This window comes from Lithobates pipiens, unplaced genomic scaffold (assembly GCF_037356315.1).
Source record: "Lithobates pipiens isolate NorthernLeopardFrog02 unplaced genomic scaffold, aLitPip1_a1.2 Scaffold_8, whole genome shotgun sequence".
Classification (NCBI taxonomy): Eukaryota; Metazoa; Chordata; class Amphibia; order Anura; family Ranidae; genus Lithobates; species Lithobates pipiens.
Window position 1 is genome coordinate 572,662,207 of NW_027507903.1, and position 10,841 is coordinate 572,673,047.

The 10,841-nt window shown below is 46.1% G+C and overlaps 1 long non-coding RNA gene and 7 other non-coding genes across 8 annotated transcripts; 7 read left to right on the forward strand and 1 right to left on the reverse strand.

The window, feature by feature from the left end:
* The first annotated feature begins 248 nt into the window (after positions 1-248).
* Positions 249-320, forward strand: TRNAH-GUG (transfer RNA histidin (anticodon GUG)). The gene has a single exon. It is a non-coding gene; the product is annotated as a tRNA-His (tRNA).
* Positions 321-1,021: 701 nt separating this feature from the next.
* TRNAR-ACG (transfer RNA arginine (anticodon ACG)) lies at positions 1,022-1,094 on the forward strand. Its single transcript has one exon. It is a non-coding gene; the product is annotated as a tRNA-Arg (tRNA).
* An 8-nt stretch (positions 1,095-1,102) lies between these two features.
* Positions 1,103-1,174, forward strand: TRNAH-GUG (transfer RNA histidin (anticodon GUG)). The gene has a single exon. It is a non-coding gene; the product is annotated as a tRNA-His (tRNA).
* A 1,533-nt stretch (positions 1,175-2,707) lies between these two features.
* TRNAR-ACG (transfer RNA arginine (anticodon ACG)) lies at positions 2,708-2,780 on the forward strand. The gene has a single exon. It is a non-coding gene; the product is annotated as a tRNA-Arg (tRNA).
* Positions 2,781-3,569: 789 nt separating this feature from the next.
* TRNAR-ACG (transfer RNA arginine (anticodon ACG)) lies at positions 3,570-3,642 on the forward strand. Its single transcript has one exon. It is a non-coding gene; the product is annotated as a tRNA-Arg (tRNA).
* Positions 3,643-4,844: 1,202 nt separating this feature from the next.
* On the forward strand, positions 4,845-4,917 carry TRNAR-ACG (transfer RNA arginine (anticodon ACG)). The gene has a single exon. It is a non-coding gene; the product is annotated as a tRNA-Arg (tRNA).
* An 8-nt stretch (positions 4,918-4,925) lies between these two features.
* On the forward strand, positions 4,926-4,997 carry TRNAH-GUG (transfer RNA histidin (anticodon GUG)). The gene has a single exon. It is a non-coding gene; the product is annotated as a tRNA-His (tRNA).
* A 488-nt stretch (positions 4,998-5,485) lies between these two features.
* Positions 5,486-7,051, reverse strand: LOC143963698 (uncharacterized). Its single transcript, XR_013271026.1, has 3 exons — positions 6,782-7,051; positions 5,844-6,102; positions 5,486-5,756 (listed from the first exon to the last, which is right to left on the reverse strand). It is a non-coding gene; the product is annotated as an uncharacterized LOC143963698 (long non-coding RNA).
* Between the last annotated feature and the right edge of the window lie 3,790 nt (positions 7,052-10,841).

Below are 10,841 nucleotides of genomic sequence, written 5' to 3' on the forward strand. Positions count from 1 at the left end.
AGCCATAAGCAGTGATGTGACAGCAACTGAGAAGGCCTGAGCACTTTCCTTTCCATTAGAAATTCAGCAGAAAGTTAGCCGTTTATCTCTGGAATGGCTGAGATGGTGTCGATTGGCTTCTGCAGCTAGAATGCCCTTTGTGAAGGCTTAGCAAAGAGTCAGGGCCAGGTGCAGGGGCGCAATGGATAACGCGTCTGACTACGGATCAGAAGATTGTAGGTTCGACTCCTACCTGGCTCGTTGACAATGCCGTGATCGTATAGTGGTTAGTACTCTGCGTTGTGGCCGCAGCAACCCCGGTTCGAATCCGGGTCACGGCATCTTTATGCGCTGGATGAAGTGTAATGTCCACAGTCACGCCCATGCCAGTTCGGACCCCTGAAGGTACACAAGGAGCAGGAAGTCTCTCTCTCTCTCTCTAAGACCGCTTCTTGCAACCAGCACCAACTCTGTGATATAGGATACCTTGATACTATCCTAGCGTCGGTCGATTACAATGTGGCAGGCCGTAGTCAGATCACTAAAGGATTGGTCAACAGGCCAAGGTGTATCCTGCCATGTCATGCTACACCCGCTGTAACACAAACTTGGGGCCATGCGAACTCTACAACAGTGGCCTTTGAAGGTAACAGCAGAGAGTGAAAAGACTTTCTTTGAAGGCCAGTGGGATGTACATTTTGGACAGCGAGGACCACTGCTTTTCGAGAGGCACGAAAGTAGGCAGCCATCTATGTGGAAGTGAAACAACCGTCCTATAAGGCGGTGGGGTTTCCTTCAACACCACCTGTGGGCCACATAGAATGAGATTGTAACATTATTAGCCTTTGCCATTTTCACAACTATCGAGCAGCCATAAGCAGTGATGTGACAGCAACTGAGAAGGCCTGAGCACTTTCCTTTCCATTAGAAATTCAGCAGAAAGTTAGCCGTTTATCTCTGGAATGGCTGAGATGGTGTCGATTGGCTTCTGCAGCTAGAATGCCCTTTGTGAAGGCTTAGCAAAGAGTCAGGGGCAGGTGCAGGGCCAGTGGCGCAATGGATAACGCGTCTGACTACGGATCAGAAGATTGTAGGTTCGACTCCTACCTGGCTCGTTGACAATGCCGTGATCGTATAGTGGTTAGTACTCTGCGTTGTGGCCGCAGCAACCCCGGTTCGAATCCGGGTCACGGCATCTTTATGCGCTGGATGAAGTGTAATGTCCACAGTCACGCCCATGCCAGTTCGGACCCCTGAAGGTACACAAGGAGCAGGAAGTCTCTCTCTAAGACCGCTTCTTGCAACCAGCACCAACTCTGTGATATAGGATACCTTGATACTATCCTAGCGTCGGTCGATTACAATGTGGCAGGCCGTAGTCAGATCACTAAAGGATTGGTCAACAGGCCAAGGTGTATCCTGCCATGTCATGCTACACCCGCTGTAACACAAACTTGGGGCCATGCGAACTCTACAACAGTGGCCTTTGAAGGTAACAGCAGAGAGTGAAAAGACTTTCTTTGAAGGCCAGTGGGATGTACATTTTGGACAGCGAGGACCACTGCTTTTCGAGAGGCACGAAAGTAGGCAGCCATCTATGTGGAAGTGAAACAACCGTCCTATAAGGCGGTGGGGTTTCCTTCAACACCACCTGTGGGCCACATAGAATGAGATTGTAACATTATTAGCCTTTGCCATTTTCACAACTATCGAGCAGCCATAAGCAGTGATGTGACAGCAACTGAGAAGGCCTGAGCACTTTCCTTTCCATTAGAAATTCAGCAGAAAGTTAGCCGTTTATCTCTGGAATGGCTGAGATGGTGTCGATTGGCTTCTGCAGCTAGAATGCCCTTTGTGAAGGCTTAGCAAAGAGTCAGGGCCAGGTGCAGGGGCGCAATGGATAACGCGTCTGACTACGGATCAGAAGATTGTAGGTTCGACTCCTACCTGGCTCGTTGACAATGCTGTGATCGTATAGTGGTTAGGACTCTGCGTTGTGGCCGTAGCAACCCCGGTTCGAATCCGGGTCACGGCATCTTTATGCGCTGGATGAAGTGTAATGTCCACAGTCACGCCCATGCCAGTTCGGACCCCTGAAGGTACACAAGGAGCAGGAAGTCTCTCTCTAAGACCGCTTCTTGCAACCAGCACCAACTCTGTGATATAGGATACCTTGATACTATCCTAGCGTCGGTCGATTACAATGTGGCAGGCCGTAGTCAGATCACTAAAGGATTGGTCAACAGGCCAAGGTGTATCCTGCCATGTCATGCTACACCCGCTGTAACACAAACTTGGGGCCATGCGAACTCTACAACAGTGGCCTTTGAAGGTAACAGCAGAGAGTGAAAAGACTTTCTTTGAAGGCCAGTGGGATGTACATTTTGGACAGCGAGGACCACTGCTTTTCGAGAGGCACGAAAGTAGGCAGCCATCTATGTGGAAGTGAAACAACCGTCCTATAAGGCGGTGGGGTTTCCTTCAACACCACCTGTGGGCCACATAGAATGAGATTGTAACATTATTAGCCTTTGCCATTTTCACAACTATCGAGCAGCCATAAGCAGTGATGTGACAGCAACTGAGAAGGCCTGAGCACTTTCCTTTCCATTAGAAATTCAGCAGAAAGTTAGCCGTTTATCTCTGGAATGGCTGAGATGGTGTCGATTGGCTTCTGCAGCTAGAATGCCCTTTGTGAAGGCTTAGCAAAGAGTCAGGGCCAGGTGCAGGGCCAGTGGCGCAATGGATAACGCGTCTGACTACGGATCAGAAGATTGTAGGTTCGACTCCTACCTGGCTCGTTGACAATGCCGTGATCGTATAGTGGTTAGTACTCTGCGTTGTGGCCGTAGCAACACCGGTTCGAATCCGGGTCACGGCATCTTTATGCGCTGGATGAAGTGTAATGTCCACAGTCACGCCCATGCCAGTTCGGACCCCTGAAGGTACACAAGGAGCAGGAAGTCTCTCTCTCTCTCTCTCTCTCTCTAAGACCGCTTCTTGCAACCAGCACCAACTCTGTGATATAGGATACCTTGATACTATCCTAGCGTCGGTCGATTACAATGTGGCAGGCCGTAGTCAGATCACTAAAGGATTGGTCAACAGGCCAAGGTGTATCCTGCCATGTCATGCTACACCTGCTGTAACACAAACTTGGGGCCATGCGAACTCTACAACAGTGGCCTTTGAAGGTAACAGCAGAGAGTGAAAAGACTTTCTTTGAAGGCCAGTGGGATGTACATTTTGGACAGCGAGGACCACTGCTTTTCGAGAGGCACGAAAGTAGGCAGCCATCTATGTGGAAGTGAAACAACCGTCCTATAAGGCGGTGGGGTTTCCTTCAACACCACCTGTGGGCCACATAGAATGAGATTGTAACATTATTAGCCTTTGCCATTTTCACAACTATCGAGCAGCCATAAGCAGTGATGTGACAGCAACTGAGAAGGCCTGAGCACTTTCCTTTCCATTAGAAATTCAGCAGAAAGTTAGCCGTTTATCTCTGGAATGGCTGAGATGGTGTCGATTGGCTTCTGCAGCTAGAATGCCCTTTGTGAAGGCTTAGCAAAGAGTCAGGGCCAGGTGCAGGGCCAGTGGCGCAATGGATAACGCGTCTGACTACGGATCAGAAGATTGTAGGTTCGACTCCTACCTGGCTCGTTGACAATGCCGTGATCGTATAGTGGTTAGTACTCTGCGTTGTGGCCGCAGCAAATCCGGGTCACGGCATCTTTATGCGCTGGATGAAGTGTAATGTCCACAGTCACGCCCATGCCAGTTCGGACCCCTGAAGGTACACAAGGAGCAGGAAGTCTCTCTCTCTCTCTCTAAAGGCCTATACACACGATCAGACTTTTTGACAACAAACATGCAAATTAGCTGTTTTGGAGCAACATCCGACTGTGTGTACGCTCCATCGGACAAACTTTTTTGGTTTTCATCGGACTTTTGTTGGCTGTGCGAACGGACAAACTTTCTGGCAACAAAAGTCCGATGGAGCAAAGTCTGATCGTGTGTACAGAAAACCATAGGACTTTTGTACAAAGTGCAAACAGGCATGCTCAGAACCAATGCAAAAGATCAGACAACAATACAGAAGTTAACCAAAGGTGGCGGTAAAGAGCAGAAAAACCACGTGGTTTGGTGAAAGTTGGCTGAAAAAGTCCTGCTGTGTGTATGCAATACAAGTTCAGGGCCGACGCCCTTTGTACAAAAATCCAAGGGAAAGTTTGTACAAAGTCCTATTGTGTGTATGAGGCTTTAGACCGCTTCTTGCAACCAGCACCAACTCTGTGATATAGGATACCTTGATACTATCCTAGCGTCGGTCGATTACAATGTGGCAGGCCGTAGTCAGATCACTAAAGGATTGGTCAACAGGCCAAGGTGTATCCTGCCATGTCATGCTACACCCGCTGTAACACAAACTTGGGGCCATGCGAACTCTACAACAGTGGCCTTTGAAGGTAACAGCAGAGAGTGAAAAGACTTTCTTTGAAGGCCAGTGGGATGTACATTTTGGACAGCGAGGACCACTGCTTTTCGAGAGGCACGAAAGTAGGCAGCCATCTATGTGGAAGTGAAACAACCGTCCTATAAGGCGGTGGGGTTTCCTTCAACACCACCTGTGGGCCACATAGAATGAGATTGTAACATTATTAGCCTTTGCCATTTTCACAACTATCGAGCAGCCATAAGCAGTGATGTGACAGCAACTGAGAAGGCCTAAGCACTTTCCTTTCCATTAGAAATTCAGCAGAAAGTTAGCCGTTTATCTCTGGAATGGCTGAGATGGTGTCGATTGGCTTCTGCAGCTAGAATGCCCTTTGTGAAGGCTTAGCAAAGAGTCAGGGGCAGGTGCAGGGCCAGTGGCGCAATGGATAACGCGTCTGACTACGGATCAGAAGATTGTAGGTTCGACTCCTACCTGGCTCGTTGACAATGCCGTGATCGTATAGTGGTTAGTACTCTGCGTTGTGGCCGCAGCAACCCCGGTTCGAATCCGGGTCACGGCATCTTTATGCGCTGGATAAGCCGTTACAGTGCTGATTTTTTCTCAAGTAATTTCATCAATTTAAAAGTGAGAGTGGTAATCTCTGTGTCAGCTCGATCGTTCTTCTCAAACTCAGTTTCATACCCTAACATCAAAGTGTCCCATTCATGACCTTGAAACATATTCATATTTACTGTGGACATATTGTGTACATAAACAGAGTATATATATATACACCTCAATCACATCAAAATACTACTAAGTCAAGCTCATGTTTAAACCCTTGAGTGTTCAATTGCGGGGGAGGGAAGATCAAGGAAAGAAAAAGGAGTATGAAAGAAGAGTGAATAAGAGAGAGAAAGAAATGGAGAAAAGAGAAGAAAGACGAGAGAAGAAAAAGGGTGTTTAACCACCTAGTTTGAATAGTATTGGAAGGAACACACTGCTAACAAGAGCAAAAAGGGTGCTGCTCACCCCTATGAATCAGAAAAATAAAACAAATTCCCCCACCAACGGGATTTTTAGGCAGCAATAAACAGTAAGCGTAGCATACTATATAAAAAAGATTACTTTATTGTGTGGTAAAAACATGAGCTTCACCCAGGTATTTAAAATAAAAAGATATAAATAGAACCAAGCTTGTACATACAAAAATTGCAATGACAATTGGGCATACACTAAGCAGACCTAACTATAAATATACTGTATAAGATTAGTAACAGCAAAAATAAATTTATAGTTCTAACGCGTTTCAACCACTAGGGTCTTCTTCAGAGAAAGTCTGTTGATAGAGAGACAAGATACAACTTAATAAATCTATCGAATAGGATTAGTATTAAACATATTCTAGATTTGTCAGTGTAATTACCCAGTATGGTATTGCCGAGAGGTTCATACAAATTATAGTGCTTAATGGTGGAGTTTACCCAGGTTCATGCTTAGACGTCCTTCACAGATTACAAAAGATATATGGTCCATACATCTCGCCACAGAATCCAGCAGTGGGGTGAGGGTCGGAAGCCCAGAGGCGCGGCTCACGAGCGGTCACACGACAAAACCCTATGCCCCACAAAGGTTGTAGGGAATAGGTGCAAGCGTAGGCAGCCTGCCTGTATGGTAAGTCACGCCTGTGATGAAAATCCCAACATAGTCACAATTAGACATATATATTTATATATTTGTTTTTTATATTCTATATTATATATATATAGACCCACATATGGGGTATGGAGATATCTTATATATGATTTGTGTGCATATAAAGGGAATATCCCCAGATATCTGTATTCACATCCAAAAAAGAAAGAAAAAATAAAAAATAAAAAATAAAAAGGGGGGGGGGGGGGGGAAGGGGAGGGAAGGGGGGGAAAGAAAAACAAAACTCAAAAGGCAAACACGTATTAAAAAGAAGGAACAGAAACAGCAAACGTGGTTGAAATCAAAAGAAAACAAACGTGAGATGACATGTGGTAGGAACAGTGTGTGTGATGACAACCCGGTATTGGGTGACTGTAGTGAATGAGTGAGTGAATGATGTGCAGGTGAAGTGAATAATGAGGTGAGAAGTGTGGGTGTTGGTGTGATGAAAAAAATTAGAGGGATAACATGTTAGGAAATCAGAGTGACAATGGGAGGAGTGCATAGGGGTGCTAGTGACGGATAGAGGTAAAAATGAAAATGCATGGAAATGCTAATGTTGAACTGGTGAAAGGTGACAGAGAAGAAAAAAAAAAAAAAAAAAAAAAAAAAAAAAAAAACCATTCAGATGTGATAAACCATGTTTATACTGAAAGTGATAACAGTTACCTGGATAGCTGGGCTGAACAAAAGATTCCCAAAATGGAAAAGGAGAGACAGTAGCTGGGAAACTATCCCGGGAAGAGTGCCAGATACAGTCAATGACTCCTAGTCCATAGGGGCACCCCCATCTAAGAATAAATAGAATGATAAAGCGAGCTAGCTGTTAGAAAAGCTAGTTTTTCAGAAGTTTATTTAAGTAAAATGGGGGCATGTCAGCCAGGTTAGCAAATAGTCAAACTTACCAACCAGGGATTCAAAGGTACGAGAGTCCTTGTTTGTGTACAGGAGCTGATGTTTGCTGCCAAGTGTACTGTGTTAAATAGTGCCCCGGGATTGCATCACAGGCATGGCCCCCCACCCATTGGCTGGAACCGCCTATTATTGCTTGGCCGCCTAAACAGGTCGACCTCGTGTGAACGCCCCGGCGTCCCGGAAGGTCGTAAAGCGACCCCGAAACGACGTCACTTCCGACGCAAATGCACGACGTGATTGCGTCACGTCCGTCCGTACGAAGGGTCAGACGAACGTGAGGCACGTCCGGAAGTGTTCAGGGACGCCACCGACAAGGAAATACGTGTCTCCAATGGCTGGGCGGGACCAGCCCGCACCAGTCATATAGGGAGACATCTGTGGAGAGAGCCCTGCATGTGCACAGACAGGGGTCCCTCCTACCCTTGTCGGGGAGTCGCGCAAAAGAGGCAAACAGCCCCCCACACACCACCTCCTCCACATAAAAGCGGAAGGGCATTGGAAGCAATGTGCGGGGGGACCATAAAAGTGGGGGACAAGCATAAACCCGGGTCAGGTCAATGTGGGGATATGTCGCTACTGTCCAATACCTCCCCTGACCCCCAGAACGGGGATGGGGTGAAGGTGTGTGGGTAGAAGGCGGGGAAAAAAAAAAAAAAAAAAAAAAAAAGGGGGGGGGGGGGGGGAAAGGGACAGGCGACCGATCCCAACACACCATTAGCTAAAAGAAGCCATTTGCTTAACCAAAGACAAGAATAAAATAACATCTTTTTCAGATTATTACATATACACATATAGCATGCATGTCCCGACGTGCAAACGCACGTCTTTATTCAAGGACAGACAGAGTAAATATATAGCTAAGAGAATATATACAAACAGCAAGAATGAAGTGATGACATAATTATACAATGAATCACAGAAAAATATGGTGTTCAATTGCGAACACTATACCATGGTACCCTATTTGGTTGTAATCATAATAATTAGAGATTATCAACAATTTGTGAGAGGGGCATGGTCAGGGGGTGTTCCTAGACACTTACTAAAGAGTTAGAGAGGAGAAAAAGAGGGAACATAAAGGAGAACGGGCTCACAAAGAAAGGGGGCAGGTACACCCGGTATCTACTGTGTCCTCCCTGAGGAGAACCCCTTTAGGAAGGGAGCAAAAGAGACCGATTCGTTCAGGCCTGGGAAAGAGGTGGCATCCAGTTTATGTATCCACCTCTGTTCCCGTTGTAATAGGGTCTTATTCCAGTCGCCCCCCCGAGCAGGTATGTGTATACGGTCCAGGGCTGTAAATGTAAACTTAGGCATTCTATAGTTGTGTATTTGCACAACGTGACGTCCAATCGGCAGGTAATAGTTGCCAATTTCCATGCTGTACACATGTTTAGACATTCAGCGATGGAATTCCTGTTTTGTTTTGCCTACGTAGTACGCCCCACACTCGCATTCTAAGAAGTAAACCACACCCCGTGTCTGACAATTCACGAAGTGTGTGGGTCGAAAGTTGGCACCGTTTGGTAGACAGAAGATTTTATCACGTCTAATATATTTACAACATGAGCAGTGATTGCAAGGGAAGGAGCCGAGAACTGAGCAGTGTTTGGACCTTTTGTTCTCATTCCTATATTCGCTCTGCACCAGTTTATCGTATAGTGAAGAGGCCCTTTTGAAAGAGATAAGGGGGCGTGCTGGAACCAGACAGCCGATCTTAGGATCGTCTTTTAAGATCGACCAATATTTTTGGATGATACCCAAAATAATATTGTGTTGTTTACTGAAGCGCATAATGATCCTCAGTGAGTCCGCTGTAGGGTCACTGCGTTCCTTTTTAGAGAACAAGAGGTCCCTGCGTGGTAACACTGCAACTTTGTTGTAAGCCCTGCGAAGGCAGGAGCGACTATATCCTCGCGCAAGGAATCTAGTCTGAAGTTTCTGTGCCTCTTCTTTAAAGAGACTGTCATTAGAACAGTTTCTGCGGAGGCGGAGATATTGGCCGTAGGGTATAGATCGTTTTAGGGCCACAGGGTGAAAGCTATCTGCGTGCAGTACCGTGTTGCCGGCAGTGCTTTTTCGGTATAGAGAGGTGAAAATGGAATTATCTGGGGTGCGTCCTATAGTGACATCTAAGAACGTAATGCTCTGAGTGTCATATGTCACAGTAAACTTGAGATTATATGTGTTTATGTTCATGCAGGACATAAATTCCAACAGGGCAACCTCCGATCCCTCCCAGATGACGAGGACGTCATCGATATACCGCCGCCACATAGCAATGTGGCGCGTGTATTCGAGGAGGCCCTCGTCATCCAGGAGGGACTTCTCCCACTCCCCCAGGTACAGGTTGGCGTAGGCCGGGGCACAACAAGTGCCCATGGCCACGCCCTGCACCTGGAGGTAGTGGGAGTCATTGAATAGGAAGAAGCTGTGATGTAGGATGTAATCAAGTCCGTCCACTATAAATTCGTTGACTTCGAATTTGTATCTCCCACTTAGTTGGAGTAGATTTTGTATAGCCTTGATCCCCTTCTCATGTGGGATCGAGCTATACAGTGCCTCCACATCAATTGCCACTAAGATGGAGTTAGTAGTTAAGGTATGGTTCTCAATGGTTTGTAGTAGATGCGTTGTATCCTTCACATATGAGGGCATACTCAAAACAAATGGCTGTAGAAATGAATCAATGACTTTACTGAGATTTTCAGTTATTCCCCCTTTCCCTGAAACGATCGGCCGGCCAGGAGGTCTTGTTTGGCATTTGTGGATCTTTGGTAAACTATAAAAGGTGGCAGCCTTAGGGTATTTGATTCCAATAAAGGCATGTTGGTCCTTTGTGATGCCACCCTGAGCCAAGGCTGCATCTATTAACTTATAGAATTTGTTGTAAAAAGTCTGTATTAATGTACTCGGGATAGTCCTATACCATTCTTTGTTGTCTAGAATCTCTTGACACATGCGTACATAATTTGAGTTGTCCATAAGGACAACATTGCCCCCCTTGTCAGAGGGTTTTATTGTGATGTTGACGTTGTTTGTCAGCATGTGAAGAGCTTTTATTTCTTCTACATTTAAGTTGTTAGGGTGAGATTTCCTGGATGGCAATTTGCGGATATCCCTAGATACTTGTTTAACAAATGTATCAATATTTGAGTTTAGGCTTAGAGGTGGAAATTTACCTGAGGGTTTTTTGACCATAGACCCAGGGGTGTTGGGGGGTTCATTCGTTATATCCAATAACATATCCAGATCTATCTGGTCTATGAGGTCCAGAGTATTGTTTTCCTCGTATAGAAGTGTCAGATCTCTCAAGGCCTTAAATTCTCTCATACTGAGTTTAGGGTGATCAATGGCATTGATATCAGTAGCATTCCTAGTGTGCAGGCTCTTTAACAACAGCCTGCGTGCAAAGAGTTGTATGTCTGTGATGGTCCCAAAGGGATCACAGTTTTCTTGTGGGCAAAATGTTAAACCACGCGCCAGAACCGCAGTTTCCACTGGTGATAGCGTGTAGGACGAAAGGTTGATCACACTGAAGGATTCGCTTGGATCCGTGTGACAAATGCGTCCAAGTTTCCTACTCCCTTGTTTAGTCGGGGTGAGGGAAATCCCCGCTTCGGGTTTAAAGAGTTCTGACCAGTTTCCAAATCCGATACATGGTTTTCCCTATTCTTGCCACTGTTTGTCCCATTAGTATTGGTGACGTCAGCCTTCTGGCTAACTTCCATAGATGATAGCATGATTTCCCTTCCTCTCTCATTACATGTCCCATTGCTGCGGACGGGGTCGGCCATCTCATCAAAATATGTGTATG